Genomic DNA, 14,647 nt, shown 5'->3' on the forward strand with positions numbered 1-14,647 from the left:
CTCTAGCGGATCCCGCTATTGAAAATTTAAATCCCTTTTACCATAGAGATTCCCAATTATCCAAATCTAGATTTTTGATACGTTTCTGGCGCAGGATATCATTACGGTTTATTTTGATGATTTTCTCGTTTATACTCTAGAACAATGTGGTCCAACCTTTAGGGTTCGGGTTAGGGTTAGGGCTAGGGTTGGGGTTAGGGTTTGGGTTTGGGTTAGGGTTAAGGTTAAGGTTAAGGTTTGGCTTTGTCTTTGGGTTGGGGTTGGGGTGGAGTTAGAGTTAGAGTTGTTAGAGTTAGAGCTAGAGTTAATGTGAGAGATTTTGTTGAGTTTTAGGGTTACGGTTAGGGTTAGGGTTAGGGTTTGGGTTGGGATGAAGGTTGGAGTAAAGTTAGAAGTAGGGTTAGGGTTTGGGTTAGGGTTAGGGTTGAGTTAGATAGAGTGAGAGATTTTGTTGAGTTTTAGGGTTAGCGTTAGTTTAGATAGAGTGAGAGATTTTGTTTAGGGTTAGGGTTAGGGTTGGGTTAGTTAGAGTTAGGGTTATGGTTGGGTTAGTTAGGGTTAGGGTTAGGGTTGGGGTTGGGGTTAGGGTAGGGTTAGTGTTAGGGTTAGGGTTCGGGGTAGGGTTAGTGTTAGGGTTAGGGTGGAGTTAGAGTTAGAGCTAGAGTTAATGTGAGAGATTTTGTTGAGTTTTAGGGTTAGGGTTACGGTTACGGTTAGGGTTAGGGTTAGGGTTAGGGTTTGGGTTAGGGTTAGGGTTAGGGTTAGGGTGGAGTTAAAGTTAGAGCTAGGGTTAGGGTTAGGGATAGGGTCAGGGTCTGGGTTTGGGTTTGGGTTTGGGTTGGGTTTGGGGTTGCGTTATGGTTAGGGTTTGGGTTCGGGTTAGGGTTCGGGTTGGGGTAAAGTTAGAATTAGGGTAAGAGTTAGGGTTAGGGTTAGGGTTGAGTTAGATAGAGTGAGAGATTTTGATGTGTGTAAAGAAGTGTGATGACAGGGATGGAATCTTTTTGGATCCCACCGCTGCCACCAAATGTAAAGAAGTGTGATGACAGGGATGGAATCTTTTTGGACCCCACCGCTGCCACCAAATTGCAAAGGATTCACCTTCTACCTCTATGTATTCCACTTTTCAATGTTGTCGCTGCCACCACCTTTGAAAGATGCTTTGCTCAAATAATAAGCAACATTTGAAGAAACAGTAACTTGTTTATTTATAGCACAAAGCTTGATGGTTGCAAGAATGTTATATCTTGAGGTGAACGATGTTACTTCTGTACAGTAAATGTTGCAAGATTTCTCAATAGTTTCACTGAGCTTAGTATGGTATCAGCTTTATATTACTTGTTTCTTTCAGTTAGGAATACTGTCCTTCTTGAACTTAGTTGACCTGTACCCGATCAAACTTGGATTGGGGAGTTTAACTGGTTAACCCTAGTCCTCCTTGACTTAGGGATATAGCCTCAGCTCTTTAGTTATTCCTACTAAAGACTCAGCAACTTTAATTTTAGCCCTTCTCCGCTAAAACTCTCTAGCTGCTCAACTTCCTCCCACAATCTCTTTTTTTCGATCACCCTCCTTTCTCACTGAACAGAACCAACTGCTCTGCTCAACCGACAAACTCCAACTGCCGAATTCCAACTGCTAAATTTTTGAATTCTAAGGCTTCCACCAGCAAGGTGAAGCCACGCCCCTTTTCCTGGCCATGCCTTAGAGGCTCCCAGCTTCTGTATAAGAATAGCTGAAATATACAACCTTAAACAGTCAACCCTCACATAGCAATCATGAATAAAACACAATGATCATGACATCTTTACAATGTGTTTTAGGGTTAAGGTTAGGGTTGTGTTAGATAGAGTGATTTTGTTTAGGGTTAGGGTTGTTAGAGTTAGAGCTAGAATTAATGTGAGAGATTTTGTTGAGTTTTAAGGTTAGGGTTACGGTTAGGGTTACTTTTAGGGTTAGGGTTAGGGTTAGGGTTGTGGTCGTGGTCAGGGTTGGGGTCGGGGTCGGTTTTGGGTTAGGGTTAGGGTTAGAGATAGGGTCAGGGTCTGGGTTTGTGTTTGGGTTGGGTTTGGGGTTGTGTTAGGGTTAGGGTTAGGGTTTTTGTTAGGGTTAGGGTTAGGTTTCGGGTTGGGATGGGGGTTGGGGTAAAGTTAGAATTAGGGTAAGGGTTAGGGTTATGGTTAGGGTTATGGTTGAGGTAAATAGAGTGAGAGATTTTGTTGAGTTTTAGGGTTATAGTTTGGGTTAGGGTTGGGTTAGATAGAATGAGATATTTTGGTTAGGGCTAGGGTTGGGTTAGTTAGGGTTAGGGTTAGGTTAGTTAGGGTTGGGGTTGCACTTGGGGTTGGACCTGGGCTTGGGGTTGGGGTTGGGGTTGGGGCTGGGGTAGGGTTCTGGTTAGGGTTAGGGTTCTGGTTAGGGTTAGGGTTAGGATTCTGTTTAGGGTTAGGGTTAGGGTTAGTGTTCGGGTGGAGTTAATGTGAGAGATTTTGTTGAGTTTTAGGGTTAGGGTTACGGTTACGGTTAGGTTTACTTTTATGGTTAGGGTTAGGGTTAGGGTTGGGGATAGGGTCAGGTTCTGGGTTTGGGTTTTGGATTGGGTTTGGGGTTACGTTAGGGTTAGGGTTAGGGTTCGGTTAGTATGGTATTTTTTTTTTTATGTAGAAACACAGAACGGATGACTATGTCTTTTGTTGCCAAATTTGGTGTTATTTGCTCCAGTAGTTTTGTGGTTTAAGTTAAGGGAAACACAGTCAGAACATTTATATGCAAAATTGTTTTCTCTAGCGGATCCCGCTATTGAAAATTTAAATCCCTTTTACCATAGAGATTCCCAATTATCCAAATCTAGATTTTTGATACGTTTCTGGCGCAGGATATCATTACGGTTTATTTTGATGATTTTCTCGTTTATACTCTAGAACAATGTGGTCTAACCTTTAGGGTTAGGGTTAGGGTTAGGGCTAGGGTTGGGGTTAGGGTTTGGGTTTGGGTTAGGGTTAAGGTTAAGGTTAAGGTTTGGCTTTGGCTTTGGGTTGGGGTTGGGGTTGGGGTGGAGTTAGAGTTAGAGTTGTTAGAGTTAGAGCTAGAGTTAATGTGAGAGATTTTGTTGAGTTTTAGGGTTACGCTTAGGGTTAGGGTTAGGGTTTGGGTTGGGATGGAGGTTGGAGTAAAGTTAGAAGTAGGGTTAGGGTTTGGGTAAGGGTTAGGGTTGAGTTAGATAGAGTGAGAGATTTTGTTGAGTTTTAGGGTTAGCGTTAGTTTAGATAGAGTGAGAGATTTTGTTTAGGGTTAGGGTTAGGGTTGGGTTAGTTAGAGTTAGGGTTATGGTTGGGTTAGTTAGGGTTAGGGTTAGGGTTGGGGTTGGGGTTAGGGTAGGGTTAGTGTTAGGGTTAGGGTTCGGGGTAGGGTTAGGGTTAGGGTTAGGGTGGAGTTAGAGTTAGAGCTAGAGTTAATGTGAGAGATTTTGTTGAGTTTTAGGGTTAGGGTTAGGGTTATGGTTAGGGTTAGGGTTAGGGTTAGGGTTAGGGTTTGGGTTAGGGTTAGGGTTAGGGTTAGGGTTAGGGTGGAGTTAGAGTTAGAGCTAGGGTTAGGGTTAGGGATAGGGTCAGGGTCTGGGTTTGGGTTTGGGTTTGGGATGGGTTTGGGGTTGCGTTATGGTTAGGGTTTGGGTTCGGGTTAGGGTTCGGGTTGGGGTAAAGTTAGAATTAGGGTAAGAGTTAGGGTTAGGGTTAGGGTTGAATTAGATAGAGTGAGAGATTTTGATGTGTGTAAAGAAGTGTGATGACAGGGATGGAATCTTTTTGGATCCCACCGCTGCCACCAAATGTAAAGAAGTTTGATGACAGGGATGGAATCTTTTTGGACCCCACCGCTGCCACCTTCTACCTCTATGTATTCCACTTTTCAATGTTGTCGCTGCCACCACCTTTGAAAGATGCTTTGCTCAAATAATAAGCAACATTTGAAGAAACAGTAACTTGTTTATTTATAGCACAAAGCTTGATGGTTGCAAGAATGTTATATCTTGAGGTGAACGATGTTACTTCTGTACAGTAAATGTTGCAAGATTTCTCAATAGTTTCACTGAGCTTAGTATGGTATCAGCTTTATATTACTTGTTTCTTTCAGTTAGGAATACTGTCCTTCTTGAACTTAGTTGACCTGTACCCGATCAAACTTGGATTGGGGAGTTTAACTGGTTAACCCTAGTCCTCCTTGACTTAGGGATATAGCCTCAGCTCTTTAGTTATTCCTACTAAAGACTCAGCAACTTTAATTTTAGCCCTTCTCCGCTAAAACTCTCTAGCTGCTCAACTTCCTCCCACAATCTCTTTTTTTTGATCACCCTCCTTTCTCACTGAACAGAACCAACTGCTCTGCTCAACCGACAAACTCCAACTGCCGAATTCCAACTGCTAAATTTTTGAATTCTAAGGCTTCCACCAGCAAGGTGAAGCCACGCCCCTTTTCCTGGCCATGCCTTAGAGGCACCCAGCTTCTGTATAAGAATAGCTGAAATATACAACCTTAAACAGTCAACCCTAACATAGCAATCATGAATAAAACACAATGATCATGACATCTTTACAATGTGTTTTAGGGTTAAGGTTAGGGTTAGGGTTGTGTTAGATAGAGTGATTTTGTTTAGGGTTAGGGTTAGGGTTAGGGTTGTTAGAGTTAGAGCTAGAATTAATGTGAGAGATTTTGTTGAGTTTTAAGGTTAGGGTTACGGTTAGGGTTACTTTTAGGGTTAGGGTTAGGGTTAGGGTTGTGGTCGTGGTCAGGGTTGGGGTCGGGGTCGGTTTCGGGTTAGGGTTAGGGTTAGAGATAGGGTCAGGGTCTGGGTTTGTGTTTGGGTTGGGTTTGGGGTTGTGTTAGGGTTAGGATTAGGGTTTTTGTTAGGGTTAGGGTTAGGTTTCGGGTTGGGATGGGGGTTGGGGTAAAGTTAGAATTAGGGTAAGGGTTAGGGTTATGGTTAGGGTTATGGTTGAGGTAAATAGAGTGAGAGATTTTGTTGAGTTTTAGGGTTATAGTTTGGGTTAGGGTTGGGTTAGATAGAATGAGATATTTTGGTTAGGGCTAGGGTTGGGTTAGTTAGGGTTAGGGTTAGGTTAGTTAGGGTTGGGGTTGCACTTGGGGTTGGACCTGGGCTTGGGGTTGGGGTTGGGGTTGGGGCTGGGGTAGGGTTCTGGTTAGGGTTAGGGTTCTGGTTAGGGTTAGGGTTAGGATTCTGTTTAGGGTTAGGGTTAGGGTTAGTGTTCGGGTGGAGTTAATGTGAGAGATTTTGTTGAGTTTTAGGGTTAGGGTTACGGTTACGGTTAGGTTTACTTTTATGGTTAGGGTTAGGGTTAGGGTTGGGGATAGGGTCAGGTTCTGGGTTTGGGTTTTGGATTGGGTTTGGGGTTACGTTAGGGTTAGGGTTAGGGTTCGGTTAGTATGGTATTTTTTTTTTATGTAGAAACACAGAACGGATGACTATGTCTTTTGTTGCCAAATTTGGTGTTATTTGCTCCAGTAGTTTTGTGGTTTAAGTTAAGGGAAACACAGTCAGAACATTTATATGCAAAATTGTTTTCTCTAGCGGATCCCGCTATTGAAAATTTAAATCCCTTTTACCATAGAGATTCCCAATTATCCAAATCTAGATTTTTGATACGTTTCTGGCGCAGGATATCATTACGGTTTATTTTGATGATTTTCTCGTTTATACTCTAGAACAATGTGGTCCAACCTTTAGGGTTAGGGTTAGGGTTAGGGCTAGGGTTGGGGTTAGGGTTTGGGTTTGGGTTAGGGTTAAGGTTAAGGTTAAGGTTTGGCTTTGTCTTTGGGTTGGGGTTGGGGTGGAGTTAGAGTTAGAGTTGTTAGAGTTAGAGCTAGAGTTAATGTGAGAGATTTTGTTGAGTTTTAGGGTTACGGTTAGGGTTAGGGTTAGGGTTTGGGTTGGGATGGAGGTTGGAGTAAAGTTAGAAGTAGGGTTAGGGTTTGGGTTAGGGTTAGGGTTGAGTTAGATAGAGTGAGAGATTTTGTTGAGTTTTAGGGTTAGCGTTAGTTTAGATAGAGTGAGAGATTTTGTTTAGGGTTAGGGTTAGGGTTGGGTTAGTTAGAGTTAGGGTTATGGTTGGGTTAGTTAGGGTTAGGGTTAGGGTTGGGGTTGGGGTTAGGGTAGGGTTAGTGTTAGGGTTAGGGTTCGGGGTAGGGTTAGTGTTAGGGTTAGGGTGGAGTTAGAGTTAGAGCTAGAGTTAATGTGAGAGATTTTGTTCAGTTTTAGGGTTAGGGTTACGGTTAGGGTTAGGGTTAGGGTTAGGGTTAGGGTTTGGGTTAGGGTTAGGGTTAGGGTTAGGGTTAGGGTGGAGTTAAAGTTAGAGCTAGGGTTAGGGTTAGGGATAGGGTCAGGGTCTGGGTTTGGGTTTGGGTTTGGGTTGGGTTTGGGGTTGCGTTATGGTTAGGGTTTGGGTTGGGGTAAAGTTAGAATTAGGGTAAGAGTTAGGGTTAGGGTTAGGGTTGAGTTAGATAGAGTGAGAGATTTTGATGTGTGTAAAGAAGTGTGATGACAGGGATGGAATCTTTTTGGATCCCACCGCTGCCACCAAATGTAAAGAAGTGTGATGACAGGGATGGAATCTTTTTGGACCCCACCGCTGCCACCAAATTGCGAAGGATTCACCTTCTACCTCTATGTATTCCACTTTTCAATGTTGTCGCTGCCACCACCTTTGAAAGATGCTTTGCTCAAATAATAAGCAACATTTGAAGAAACAGTAACTTGTTTATTTATAGCACAAAGCTTGATGGTTGCAAGAATGTTATATCTTGAGGTGAACAATGTTACTTCTGTACAGTAAATGTTGCAAGATTTCTCAATAGTTTCACTGAGCTTAGTATGGTATCAGCTTTATATTACTTGTTTCTTTCAGTTAGGAATACTGTCCTTCTTGAACTTAGTTGACCTGTACCCGATCAAACTTGGATTGGGGAGTTTAACTGGTTAACCCTAGTCCTCCTTGACTTAGGGATATAGCCTCAGCTCTTTAGTTATTCCTACTAAAGACTCAGCAACTTTAATTTTAGCCCTTCTCCGCTAAAACTCTCTAGCTGCTCAACTTCCTCCCACAATCTCTTTTTTTCGATCACCCTCCTTTCTCACTGAACAGAACCAACTGCTCTGCTCAACCGACAAACTCCAACTGCCGAATTCCAACTGCTAAATTTTTGAATTCTAAGGCTTCCACCAGCAAGGTGAAGCCACGCCCCTTTTCCTGGCCATGCCTTAGAGGCTCCCAGCTTCTGTATAAGAATAGCTGAAATATATAACCTTAAACAGTCAACCCTAACATAGCAATCATGAATAAAACACAATGATCATGACATCTTTACAATGTGTTTTAGGGTTAAGGTTAGGGTTAGGGTTGTGTTAGATAGAGTGATTTTGTTTAGGGTTAGGGTTAGGGTTAGGGTTGTTAGAGTTAGAGCTAGAATTAATGTGAGAGATTTTGTTGAGTTTTAAGGTTAGGGTTACGGTTAGGGTTACTTTTAGGGTTAGGGTTAGGGTTAGGGTTGTGGTCGTGGTCAGGGTTGGGGTCGGGGTCGGTTTCGGGTTAGGGTTAGGGTTAGAGATAGGGTCAGGGTCTGGGTTTGTGTTTGGGTTGGGTTTGGGGTTGTGTTAGGGTTAGGGTTAGGGTTTTTGTTAGGGTTAGGGTTAGGTTTCGGGTTGGGATGGGGGTTGGGGTAAAGTTAGAATTAGGGTAAGGGTTAGGGTTATGGTTAGGGTTATGGTTGAGGTAAATAGAGTGAGAGATTTTGTTGAGTTTTAGGGTTATAGTTTGGGTTAGGGTTGGGTTAGATAGAATGAGATATTTTGGTTAGGGCTAGGGTTGGGTTAGTTAGGGTTAGGGTTAGGTTAGTTAGGGTTGGGGTTGCACTTGGGGTTGGACCTGGGCTTGGGGTTGGGGTTGGGGTTGGGGCTGGGGTAGGGTTCTGGTTAGGGTTAGGGTTCTGGTTAGGGTTAGGGTTAGGATTCTGTTTAGGGTTAGGGTTAGGGTTAGTGTTCGGGTGGAGTTAATGTGAGAGATTTTGTTGAGTTTTAGGGTTAGGGTTACGGTTACGGTTAGGTTTACTTTTATGGTTAGGGTTAGGGTTAGGGTTGGGGATAGGGTCAGGTTCTGGGTTTGGGTTTTGGATTGGGTTTGGGGTTACGTTAGGGTTAGGGTTAGGGTTCGGTTAGTATGGTATTTTTTTTTTTATGTAGAAACACAGAACGGATGACTATGTCTTTTGTTGCCAAATTTGGTGTTATTTGCTCCAGTAGTTTTGTGGTTTAAGTTAAGGGAAACACAGTCAGAACATTTATATGCAAAATTGTTTTCTCTAGCGGATCCCGCTATTGAAAATTTAAATCCCTTTTACCATAGAGATTCCCAATTATCCAAATCTAGATTTTTGATACGTTTCTGGCGCAGGATATCATTACGGTTTATTTTGATGATTTTCTCGTTTATACTCTAGAACAATGTGGTCCAACCTTTAGGGTTAGGGCTAGGGTTGGGGTTAGGGTTTGGGTTTGGGTTAGGGTTAAGGTTAAGGTTAAGGTTTGGCTTTGGCTTTGGGTTGGGGTTGGGGTTGGGGTGGAGTTAGAGTTAGAGTTGTTAGAGTTAGAGCTAGAGTTAATGTGAGAGATTTTGTTGAGTTTTAGGGTTACGGTTAGGGTTAGGGTTAGGGTTTGGGTTGGGATGGAGGTTGGAGTAAAGTTAGAAGTAGGGTTAGGGTTTGGGTTAGGGTTAGGGTTGAGTTAGATAGAGTGAGAGATTTTGTTGAGTTTTAGGGTTAGCGTTAGTTTAGATAGAGTGAGAGATTTTGTTTAGGGTTAGGGTTAGGGTTGGGTTAGTTAGAGTTAGGGTTATGGTTGGGTTAGTTAGGGTTAGGGTTAGGGTTGGGGTTGGGGTTAGGGTAGGGTTAGTGTTAGGGTTAGGGTTCGGGGTAGGGTTAGTGTTAGGGTTAGGGTGGAGTTAGAGTTAGAGCTAGAGTTAATGTGAGAGATTTTGTTGAGTTTTAGGGTTAGGGTTACGGTTACGGTTAGGGTTAGGGTTAGGGTTAGGGTTTGGGTTAGGGTTAGGGTTAGGGTTAGGGTTAGGGTTAGGGTTAGGGTGGAGTTAGAGTTAGAGCTAGGGTTAGGGTTAGGGATAGGGCCAGGGTCTGGGTTTGGGTTTGGGTTTGGGATGGGTTTGGGGTTGCGTTATGGTTAGGTATAAGTAATTTTTTTTTTTTTTTTAGGTATAAGTAATTTTTATTATAATAAATACGTACTACAAAGACATTTGCTAACAATTACAATTAAGAACAATCAAAAACGAAATACTAAATTTTACAATGCTTGCAACAATTAAAAAATTTTCCTTTACAGTTACCTGACCGAGTTTTGTCTTTCTTTACATTTTTCTTATTCGGTTTCAATTACAAATACAATTACAAATACATATATACATCTCAGTGATTATATATTTTTGTATTTATTATGGCTAACTATATGTTCTAACTGCAAACACGTTAGGTGATCCCCGGCGTGGTCTCTGCCAGCCAAGGCCAGAACTTCTTCCATTTTCTTGAAGGCATCCTCCCTTGTTCCGTTTTACTCACAGCTCCCATTTCTTCTGCTACCCAATTTACACTAAATGCAACATTTACTGGCTTTTGAGTTGTTATTTTCTTGCTTCTCAGGAAAACCAAAACCAAAAGAACATAAAAGTTGATCAAACTTGTCATTGACCAAAGAACATTCTGCAGGACCACAATGACCTGCAGCCCCATTGCCAACAGTGGAAGGATCCCATTCTGCCTAGCAGCCATCCTCAGGCCCCTCATGTTCCATGTAGTAATTGTCAGGGAAACCATGATTGAGTCGAATTAAAGGACTCAAAACCTGCTCTGTCGATACTATTGGAAATACTATTGAGAAAACTAAATCTATCCTTTCCTGCAAGATTACACAAAAAAATTCCAAATTGCAAACAAAGTTTCTGATTTTCCCTCCCAAACAAGTTTAACATTAAGATTTTGACTTTGTTTATGTTTAACATTGGCTTTCTAGTTCTGACCGAGTCTTCTCTACCCCCTCCGGAGAAACCGAAGGTGTAGCCTCACAGATTTGGGATAGGAATAAGGATGGGAGGGATGGGGAAGGAGGGAATGGGGAAGGAGGGGATGGGGAAATGTGGTTCCTGGGGATGGGAGAAGGGGGAGAGTGGGCCTGGGTGAGGGAGGGAGGGTGGGGAAGGGGGAGGGAGCAAGGCAGGGCATCAGGGGGACCAGGGTAGGGAGGGGGAGGGAAAGGAGGGAAAGGTCTGTCTTCCCTTGCCTCTTTCCCAGTCTCCTGAGTAAAACCTTCCGTTCCCGAGAACAACAAGGGCGAAACTCCACTCGGTGTCCCTTCCATTACAGTGCCTACTTGCATTGGTTCAGATGAAACCAGAGAAGTCTCCACTGTTTGTTCCGCTGTTGTTACGACCTCTACCTCCCCTTTCTCTTTCTTTCTCTCCTTCTCCTGCTTTTTTGCTTTATTTTTCTTCTTCCTCTGTCTCTGTTCCTTTGCCAAAAGACCCTCAACATCTGCTCCCCTTTCCATCACCACAGCAGCCTCCAACATTTCCTCATTTGTCACTTCCTCCATTGGAAATCTGTCCTCTCCCCCACCAGCTTCCTCCCTTTCTGCCAATACCTGGAATCTATTTATCTGCTCATTAGGGCCCCTTTCCTGCCTCTCCTCCTGGCCCTTCTCTTGCCTCCGGACCCCCTTCCCTTGCACCACGCTCCATTCGAGGTCCCCGGCCTCACTCTGGACACTTTCCATCGTAGGCTCTGAACCTTCCGCTCCCTGTTTTTCTCTGGATGGCAAGTCCTCCCTCCTTGTCCTCAATTCCTCCCTCAACATTCTGGTGTGCTCTCTGGCCTGGGCTCGTTCTTTCCCCGTTTTGGCGACATGTTGGGCCTTCTCAAAGACCCCCTCGTCCTGCTGGTTATAATATACCTGCGGGCACCAGAAATAAGTATGACCTAAGTCACCACAGAAATTACACCTGATGCTACTGTGACAGGTTGCCGTGTGGTGGCCCCTTATCCCACACCGTGAGCACAAGGATGAGGTGCAAAGGCGCCTCTGATGGTCATAAGAACCACACTGGAAACAGGCCTGCGGTTGACCAGCATACCTAGTGATCCCTCTATCTGCCCCTAAAAAGAAATATTTGGGGAGCTTCCCATGCCTGTATTCGGGATCCTCGTTCTTAAATGAGACCACACACCTATATTCCCCAGTCCAATAGCCCTGCTCATCCTCCTTCTTATCTGGCCCTGACAAAATGACAGCGTATTTAGAAACCCATCTAGCCACATCTTGGGCGGGGATCGTGGTAGTTCTAAAGCTTATAGTCAAGACTTTAGTGTCTCCCCTAAATAACGGGATCATCTCATATTCTGCCAAAAGATCCGGCATCACACTTTTAACTGTTTTGCAGTTCATCCAGAAGTCCCTATAGACCTTTTCGGAAGCGAGACAAACATCTATTTCTTTAGACCCCGGGAGCTGAATGATTGCTAATACATCCTCCTTGTTGGCCTCCAAAACCTCCTTCAGCAGTTTCTTCGATAAATAACTCCTCGACCCTCTCTCTGGATCCGACCCCAGATATCTGAAGCGTACCACATAACGCAATCTGGGGTTCCTCACCTCGGAAGCTTGGCCAAAGAAAAGGTCGAGATATTCCTCCTCTTCGGTCAAATTCCGAAAACCATAGGGCCGTGGGCCAGGGTTCCCACCGGCCTTCCCCGCCACATTAGCATAGGTCTTCCCTCCCTGTTTCTGCTGTTGTGTTTTCGAAGAACCTAGAGTTGCCTTCCCGTAAAACTTCCCCCCTCGTCTCTGGTCCCTTTCCCTTTCTTCTGAATGTCCATCCAGACCAGACTTTTTACTCACATTGATCTCACCCACTCCTCCATCGACCTCCGAGGCATGTCTAGTCCCATTGTCCATAGTCTCAGGCTCCTGGAGGAACCTCCTCCCTCTCGGTGCCAGTTCCGTTAATGCTTCCTCAGCGATAGTTGGGATGGAAACTAAGTCCTTCATAGGGGGGAAACCCCCAAGGTCCACAACATCCTCCAAAGCATTCCCCCCAGCCACACTGTCTGGAGGCATCGGACCAAATCCCTCCTCCCCAACACATAAACCCTTTCCCGTTTTCTCAGCCACTGCCCCTAGTTCAGAGTCCACCTGATCTGCCCAGTCCCGTTCTCTTCTGGGCTTCTTCGTGGCCCTTTTGGGAGTCCCGGCATCAAGGTCTGAACCACTGATATCACTAAGAGTCCCCCCTCTTTGCCTCACTTTCTCCTGGATCTTTCTCCCCTGATCCTTGGGTCTGGCTCCCAAGGAAAGAGGAGTTGAGGTCAGAGATCCCGAACGGTTGTCCTCCACCCGGTTCTGTTCTCTTTCTCCACTCTGGATGCCTTTCTGCGATCCGCACATTTCTTCTCCCCTCGGATCGAAGCCCAGCTGCTTGGAAATCTTCTGCCGTTGTTGTAGATCCGCCACAACGGTCAGGAGCCACTCCATCAAAGCTTCTCTGGATACCATCTTGCTCGTGTTGTCCACTTGGGCCCAGACCAAAGGAGTCTGATTCTCGAGAGAACATTGCCATATCCGGTGAATCTCTTGAAAAGTCTTAATCAACTGGGCCTCCGAAAGCCAGTCGGGTAAAACGATGACAGAAGTCTTGGGCTTCCTGGCCAGGAGCAGGTGTTGGATAATCTCCAAGGACAGGGTTCGGGCATGAGCCACTTGTTTTTGGGACTGGGAAACTCTCAGACCCGAGAGGACAGCCTTTAAGACAGGAAAGCTCTTCTCCAGGATCCCCCAAAGTCGATCCCTGTTGTACTTCTTGAAATTCGGTAGGCGGTCCTGAGATGTCGGCAAGGCCAGGTGGGCCACCGCAAAGCCCCACAACTTTAAAGTGTCATGCCTATGAAAATCTTTGGGCAAAATGATGTTGGTCACTTTACCCCAGTTGGTGTGGAGGCACTCTGTCCAGGCAGCCATAATCTGCCTCTCTCGGGAAAGGGTCTTGATCTGGGATGTCTCAGAAAGCACGGCTTCCGAATCGGCCACTTCCTCCTCCGCCATGCTTTGGAAATCCGTGTCATATTGTCGTTTTAAAAATTCTTTAGTCACCAGCTTTTCTGGGTCTTCTTGCCCACCGTCTTTCTCTTTTTGCTCTTCCTCACTGCTGCTTTCTGTAGAGCTCTGCAGGGAAGAGACACCAGACAGCTCCACACCGCTCTTTCTTGGTAACCGAAAAGAAAGCCCTTCCATTTTCTCCTCCGCATCTTCATCTTCAATTTCGGATGCTGAGGTGGAATTAAAGGGATCTGGATGCCCTCTAGAAGCCCCTTTCTGTGTGTCAGTTGGATCTTGCCTTTCTATCTCCCGGGACGTTTCCTTTCTTTTAGGCAAGGAGATAGAGGACCTTTCCTCTTCCGAGTCTTGCCTTGTCTTTAAAGGGGAGCGGTCACGATCCTCACTCAATGTCTCAACGTGCAAAGAAGTTCCCATTTGGGATTTTCGCTGCCTGAGTTTTCTTGCCAAGTCTTCTTTATGTCTTTTAAATTGATTCAGGAGGACAGATTCCCTTTCAATATATCCCTTTATGTCTTTTATGAGTTCTGTATTGAATGAAGAAATACATTTTCTCTTTTCCCAAAAGGAATTATAGTCTTCCAAGGATCGTTGTTGGGCTGCTTTCAAAAGAAGGTTTATACCTTCCTGTTTTAACTCTTGAATAAATTCTTTAAGCTGGTCAATGCCCAATTCCACTATGCTCCTGCTTTTTCTTAAACTTGAATCTTTTTGTAAAAAGTCTCTGAAGCCTGTTGGTTCAGTCTCACGATTAGATAAATCAAAGTCCTCAGGGATTAACTGTAAGCATTCCTGTAGTTTACTTATATCCAAATTATATGTTTTATTTTCCATGTCCTCATAAAAGAAAGTTTGCAGAAATTGCTCTGCCTGGGCTTGAGTTTTCCTCTTCTCCTCCTCCTGCCCCCCTGTTTCCATGGTTACAGGGTGAGTCTGCAAAAGGGATTCTACTTTCGTTTTTGCTGCTTTTGTTTGCTTAATGGCTTTTGCAGCCCCCTTCTCTCTGCTTTTAGAGAAAAGTACTGGTGTTTTAAACATAACAGAAGTCTCTCCTTTATCAGAGTCAACATGTAAAGCCTTTTGCATTGAATCTACAGCCATTCCTTCTGTTTCTGTCCCAATATGGAGTGTTTGGGGCGTGGCCTCTACTCCTGCTGCTTTGCTCCATGAGGGAAAAGTTTGTCTTTCAAGCATTTGCAAATATTCTCTTTTCCCCAGCTGGCTATTGCTGCTAGAATTAACATTCAAATCTTTATTTGGCTCATGTTTATCTTGAGTTTGCAGCAAGTTTGAATTGTCTTTTGAAAATCTTTCCTTTCCTATAGTAGTCTGGGGTGCTTTCCCCCCCACTCCAGGCTTCCTTCCTTCTTCTAAAATTTCAAACTCCTTTCTTAAAACTTTATCTACTACTTTAGCACCTTGAGAAGTTACTCTTGGTGTCTCTTCTATTCTCAAACTCTTTTGTTTTAC

Source organism: Anolis carolinensis, chromosome 1 (assembly GCF_035594765.1).
Source record: "Anolis carolinensis isolate JA03-04 chromosome 1, rAnoCar3.1.pri, whole genome shotgun sequence".
Classification (NCBI taxonomy): domain Eukaryota; kingdom Metazoa; phylum Chordata; class Lepidosauria; order Squamata; family Dactyloidae; genus Anolis; species Anolis carolinensis.